Source organism: Antechinus flavipes, chromosome 1 (genome assembly GCF_016432865.1).
Source record: "Antechinus flavipes isolate AdamAnt ecotype Samford, QLD, Australia chromosome 1, AdamAnt_v2, whole genome shotgun sequence".
Classification (NCBI taxonomy): Eukaryota; Metazoa; Chordata; class Mammalia; order Dasyuromorphia; family Dasyuridae; genus Antechinus; species Antechinus flavipes.
In genome coordinates, this window is record NC_067398.1 from 700,118,237 (window position 1) to 700,124,924 (window position 6,688).

The 6,688-nt window shown below is 43.9% G+C and overlaps 1 long non-coding RNA gene across 1 annotated transcript; it reads left to right on the forward strand.

Annotated features, from left to right (window-relative positions):
• The first annotated feature begins 278 nt into the window (after positions 1-278).
• On the forward strand, positions 279-6,282 carry LOC127545512 (uncharacterized). The gene is made up of 3 exons (XR_007949675.1): positions 279-901; positions 2,950-3,328; positions 5,842-6,282. It is a non-coding gene; the product is annotated as an uncharacterized LOC127545512 (long non-coding RNA).
• The last annotated feature ends 406 nt before the right edge of the window (positions 6,283-6,688 follow it).

Consider the following 6,688-nt stretch of genomic DNA (forward strand, 5'->3'; position numbering starts at 1 on the left):
CCGGCGCCCAGCTCGGGGGTGCAGAACAGGGCCTGGAACTCGGGGTCTCACGGGTCTCCTCCCTCCCTCATCACATCAAATACAGGATAGGATGCGCTTTTGAGCTAGGTAAGCGATGGGTGCCCACATGGTCCAAGTGAAGACAATTAGTGGGAGACGGGCGATGGCAGACCCAAGGTTTTGCTTGACCCAGCTGAATGAAAAGGCCGGCTGGTGACTTGATTTCACCCACTTAGCCAGCGCCTCTCGCTATGCCTTTGTTTCTAGGGTTCGCAGAGGATACCCCAAGAAGAAACTGACTCCCGGAGCTTGGATTCCTTGGACGTGTCTCCGGTGCCTCCACGCTTGGGTTGCCCGGCCTCTTAGCGCTCCAGCCTCGCGAGTCTAGCCGGAAATGGCCAATTGGTTTGCGGTCGGGTATTGGGCCTCAGCCCCGGAGGCTGGCGGGCACACGAGCCCGCTGGTGGGCAGAGGGAATGTGCCCAGACTCCTGTGGCCGGCCCGAGCCACTGCTGCGCTTGCTGGAGCCCCAAGCAATCTAGCCCGGCTCCCTCCTCCTGCTCTTTGTCACTGTCCCGCCCTGTCTCTTTCAGGGGGTGTCCCAGCCCGTGGCTGCTTGGCCAGAAAGCTCGTATAGTGTGCCATGGCCTGGGAAATATTCGTGCCTGCGGGCGCCGAGCTGTTGCTTTAGTTTCTTTCGCTATCACAGTCCCCTCCGAAGGCCGAGGGTCGCTACTAAATAAACGCCTGTGCGCCTTGCACCCGCATCTTTTGCACTTTTAAACTGGGGTGTGTCAGCCTCCCCAAATCCGGGATCCCCGTCCGGAAGGAGGAAACCCGGCTGAATGCTTCGGATCTGACTCGGATTTCAGGATCACAGAGCCTCACGGAGTCAGAATAGGTAGGAATCTTAGCGGTCAGCTAGTTCGGTCGCCCTCTTTTCACAGAAGGGGAAATTGAGGCCCACAGAGAGACTAAAATATCCCCCAAAGTCAGGCAGCTAATTCACTACAAAGATGAAACTCCAATGATTTTTCACTGTATTACAAGCGGCTCGACATATCTGAAACTCACCTTCCCACTTTATCCTTCTTTCATCTTTCAGTTGTTCTTTCCTTCCTGGGGATAGGTTACTTTCCTCTGGGCCTTCTGTTCCTTCATCTGTGAAATGGTTCACAGTAGACGTTTCACAGATGCTAAAAACTAAGCAATTGAACTAAATGGTTGACTTCTTTCCAAATTTTTCCATTCTAGAAATTTAATCTAGAAATCGGGGAAAGTGCCATATCCTTGATTCCTTTGTAAAAAGTGGTTGCCTTGTGTGAGGAGGAAATGACAGGATTGGCAGGTGTGAAGGTGTTTTTCTAGTTGATATGAATTTCTGTCGATCCCATTGAGTTTTTCTGGGATTCTATGTGCTGCAGGATAGGAGGAGGGGGTTCTAAACAGAGGAAGTCGAGGACTAATAGATTTCAGTTTTTCTGATACTCACTCACCCTTGTTTCTTTTTCCTTTCCCTAAACAACCATTCAGGGAATGGGCATGTAGGAATAGCTGTTGAAAAAAAAAATCCATCATTGGATCAGAATGGAGTTTCAAAGCTAAAAGAGAATGGAAATTTGGGTCATCTTTGTGATCCTTCTGGGATCTCATCTCTACACATTATACATTAGTCATTGCTGATGGGTAGGGTTGGGGGGAAAAAGGTCCTATTCTTCAGCTCAGGCTTCTTTATAGGTGTAATATGACTCCCTCCTCAACTTGTAAGGCCTGACTGGAGAGACTGAGCACCCTCAGATCAATCCTTCCCACATCCCTGAATCATCATGCTTAGGCAGTGTTCCCAGCAGAGAGGCAATTTGCCCTGGGGCATGAAGTTTGTGTAAAACCTCTTGTGATCTATAACAGGGCTTCTTAAACTTTCCACTCTTGATCCCTTTCAGTCTGAGAAATTTTTATGTGACCCCCAGGTATGTAGAAATGTAAAATAGACATGCAAATCAAATATTTACTGATAATAAATCGTAATTTTGCAACCCTCGATTCAGTTATGAGACCCTGTGTGAAGTTTTGACCCACAGTTTAAGAAGCTGGAGTTTATAAGATTGTGTATTGAGTGATAATCTTGTTATGTACCTATCTGTATGGCCAATCCTATGTTACCCACTGTAAACCTTAACTTAGGGAGGCATCTTGGTACTGTGGGAAAGGGACCAAACTTGAAGACACCTTTGGCATCCTGCATGGTTGATCTTGGTCATGTCACTTGAATCTTTGGGCCTCAATTTTCTCATGTCTAAAGGGATGTGGTTGGACTAGGTGACATTTATAATCCCTTTAACTTATAGATCGATTTTCTTCTGTATAAAGTGATCTGCTCCATTATTATAATAAAGAGCCCATTTAAATAGTATGCTTAACTCCCCACCTCACCCCCAAAATCTATGACAAATAATTTAGGCAGCTAAGAGGCTGATTGGTTAGAACACTGGAACTAAAGTTAGGAAGCCTTAAGTTCCTGTCCTGCCCCAGGTATTTATTTATTTTCAATTTTTTTTTCTAGTTATCCATGTACATTATTTTTTTTAAATGAATCATATTGGGGAAAAGTCAGAACACAAAGGAAAAAAACACTAGAGAAAAAAAAAAGCAAAAAGAAAGAAAAAGTGAATGTAGCATGTGTTTATTTACATTCAATCTCCATAGTTCTTTCTCTGAATGCACATAGTGTTTGCTATCTAAAGTTTATTGGGATTTCCTTGGATCACTGAACCTCTGAGAAGACTCATGTCTTTCATAGCTGATCATCGCACAATCTTGCTGTTGCTGTGTACAATGTATTCCTGGTTCTGCTTGTCTCTCTCACCATTAATTTCATGTAAATCTTCCCAGACCTTTCTAGACAAAAGAGGCAAGATACTCAGTGTCTCTCCTGTTTTCTCCTTACAGAATTCCAACCAAGCAAGCATATGCAGGGGCAAGAGATGGGCTGAAATATTGTAGGGAAGCTGGAGCTTGACAGAGAAGAAGAGGATTGATCAAAAGGTGTACCTGTGACTCAAAGCAGGACTTGCTGGAGCTGGAGTCTGGGGATGGGCAAGCCTCATCTTCCCTAAGAAAAAGCCATAGCTATAGAGGGCTGGAAGAATCCAGTGATTGGAGCAAAAATAAACCTGGGACTTGTCAATTCTCTAGAGCCATGAGCCACCTATGGATATACACAATTCGAGTGAACTTCGTGGAATCCCTTCAAGTCTCATCTTAGAACGCAATGCCTTTCCAAATTGCCTCTCCTCCCAACCCATTCCAGAAGGAAAAACAACTTCAAGTGAGCTCTGGGTCTTTTCTAAGCTTCTTTCTCTACTTTCCAAACCACAGGGCATTAGTGAGTGAACAGGGCAGCAGCTCTCAACCTCCCCCGTTCTCTCTCTGGCCTATTTCCAATAATTCAAGGTATCATCAAGTGTTCTAAAGTCAATCTATGGAGAAGGAAAATTGAAAGAAGAGAAAGAGAGGAAGGGAAAGAGAGAAGAAAATGAAAAAAAAATAGAAGAAAGTATGGAGGGAGGGGAAGAAGAAAACAAGGATAACAGGAGGAAAAGGAAAGAAAAGAGTTAAAAAAAAAAAAAGAAGAGGGGAAATAAGTAAGAAAGATTAAGGAAAATAAGGTCGAAATGGGGCCAGCCAGTAAGTAGCCAGCTGCTCAGTTGCCTCTGTGTATCTCCCAAGTCTCATTACTTAACATGCTTCCAAAGTTATCTATCTATCTCCCTATTAATGTATCCATTAAATCACTCTCTAGTCTTTCCAAGTAACCAATTCCCAAAGTGAACTCCACCCCCCCAACCCCCAGGAATATGGTTTCACTATGATAGCGATTGTCTAATACCAACAACTTAGGAGTTAAGTTATCATTCATTAGGGCTTTCCAACAGTCATCTCTGTCCTCTCCCTCCCCCATCCTTTATAGAATATTAGTCCAAGATGAAATCCAGTGAAGAAAGATCTTTGTAAAAGGATTTCCATTCCTCCATTCTTCCCTCCCCTTCCCTTCCCCATCCCTCATCATCTTCCCATCACCATCTCTCTAATAATCATGGAGCCAATCAGTAGGCAGGGGAGGGAGTCAGAAAGAAAGATTTCTCTCCTGGGAGTCCTGATCCCTTCCTTTTTGATCAGGTGGGCATATGATCCTCCTGGGGGAGGAGAGAGAGAAATTTAAAGCAAAATGGAAGAAAACTTCCATGATTGTCCTTGGGGAAAGATATACTTTTATGATTTTTTTTTCATATTGAGAGACAGATTTAGGATGAGGAAGAAGGCACAGAAATAGGGAGGCAACTTAAGAGGAGTAAGAATTAGTCAAGATCCAATCATTTATCCTACTAATGACTTTTAGTAAACCAGACCTTATTTGTGGGTCTCCTATTCTACCCCTTCTCACCTGCTATCTGCTAGGAAGGATATTTTTAAAAGAAGCTATTTAAATAATAGCCAATAGATGGATCTCTCCCCCCCACCCCCTCATCCTCTCAGCTCCAACTGGAGTGACTCATGTTTATTTTTCTTTCACAAACAGCTGATGGAGTTTGCCTTAAGGTGCACAAACTCCCCAAAAAACAAATAAACAAAAAAACCCAACCCAATCTTAAAAAAAAAAAAAAGCACCATGGATCCAGGCAGATGTGTACCTGGGGACTGTGTGTTTAGGCCTCTTGGAGGTCTGAGCTGTTTGCAGGACTGTGTAATAAATGGGCCCAGCTTCAGGTGAGGAGAGCTGGAAGGGTGGGGACAGGAATGCTGGGACAGATTTACACCTGTCCGCACAGCTGCCATCAGCAATCCTTACAGCCTACAGAAATGACCCCTGGTGCCGGCCTGTCTGGGAAGCATCAGGTTCAGTTTTGCATCGAAAGCCCCAAGAGGGGGAGAGATTGATCGTCCTCTCTTCTTCCCCCCCTATTCCCCCCTCCCCCATTGCTGACCAGCCAGAAGTCTAGCCCTGGCTCCCTCCCTCGTTCTCTCTGTCAGACAAATATCATAATTGACCTTTTGCGTCCCTCTGGTCCTTGCGTCTGCCCTCCAACTAATGAGGGCTTGTGCACAGGAGCAGAGTTCATGGCTGATGAGTATGGCGGGGTCCTTCTCTCGAAGTCGGTCTCCAGGATTCAGACCTCAGGCCCAAAGACAGTAGTGTATTTAGCATTCTCTAAGGGGAGAGATCTTCCTTCTCCCCCACCTCCCCCCACCCCAGTCCCCTAGACAGTTGAATGACTGATATTATCCAGATGCCTTAGGAATCTGGCTCCCAATCTTCCCTCCCCGGCTGCCCCAGTGTCTCTGCAGAAGGGTGGGAGGGGAGCGGGTGGGTTCCGTCTCTTCACAGAGGCCTGTTGCCACCTCTCAGGGCCTGCTGAAAGCCCCTCTCAGCCAGGCTCTTCAGGATGGGGTGCTCTGGAGCCAGAAACACTCAGAAAGGGATGTTTGACACTCTCAACACCCAGCTCTTTCTGTCCCAGAAAGTGGAGTGGGGCCTGTTACAAGTCATTTACTACAGGCAAGGCAGATGGGTCCCCAATCAGTGCTAAGTGTGGGTTGACTCGGGGGCAGGGTGGTCTGGATTTTTGTTAGAGTGGAGAGGAGGCCTGACTTTGTTGTCTCAATTTTTGTTGGAATCCTAGCGGTGTAGCTTTGATTAAATCAAACTATCTAGGATATCAGGCCTCAGTTTTCCTCATCTGTAAAATGAGGGGGTTAATACCATCAGATGAGCTCTAAACTCCCTTCTACCTCAAGATCTATGATTCTGTGGAGTTTTTAAGAACCTGATTTTTGTTATAGGTATCCTGGGTTCCAGCCTCTGCTCTGCCAATTAACTACTACTTTAACCTTGAACAAGTTCCCTGCCAAAGAAACCAGAAAGGAGGTAAGGTCATCGCAGTTTTTGGCTACTGTGGGAGGATGAGGATGGATGGATTGATAGAGTGAAAATGACTGGAAGAGCAGCAGAGGTTGAAATCCAATCTTAGAGAACACCTACCATGGACAATTCAATTCAATTCACATTTATTAAGCTCCCACTATATGCCAGGAACCATATTAAGTGCTGAGAGTACCCTGACTGGGAAGGACCTCTATCCCTTCTTTTCTTTTCTTTCTTTAATTCCTTAAACATTAAAAAAAAAAAAGTTTTATTTTAATTTATGAAATAAAATAAACATTTCCATAATATAGGACAATAAAAAGATTATTGCACACGAAACTATAATTCTATTATGTACAACTTGCTGTTCCTTTTGAATATGTAATAAAATCTTTTTTGTAAATTTCATTTTTTCTCCTTGTCATTTTTTTCTTATCCTTTTCCACCCTAGATAGTTATCATTAGATACAAATATATATAGATAGATATATGCATATATACACATATAAACATATATTTATACACACATATATAATTGTTTTATACATACTTCTACTTAGTTTTTTCTTGATGCAACATTAATTAAATGTCTACTGTATGCACCGTGCTTAGTCCTTGGTATAAAAAAAGAAGCAAACGACTCAGGGCCCTCATGGATCTTTACATTTTAATAGGAAGAAAATATATAAACAAATACATCAAAAGTAAGCTATCTATAGATATATAGGAAATAGAGGGAAGTCACTGGAATTAAGAGGGATTGGG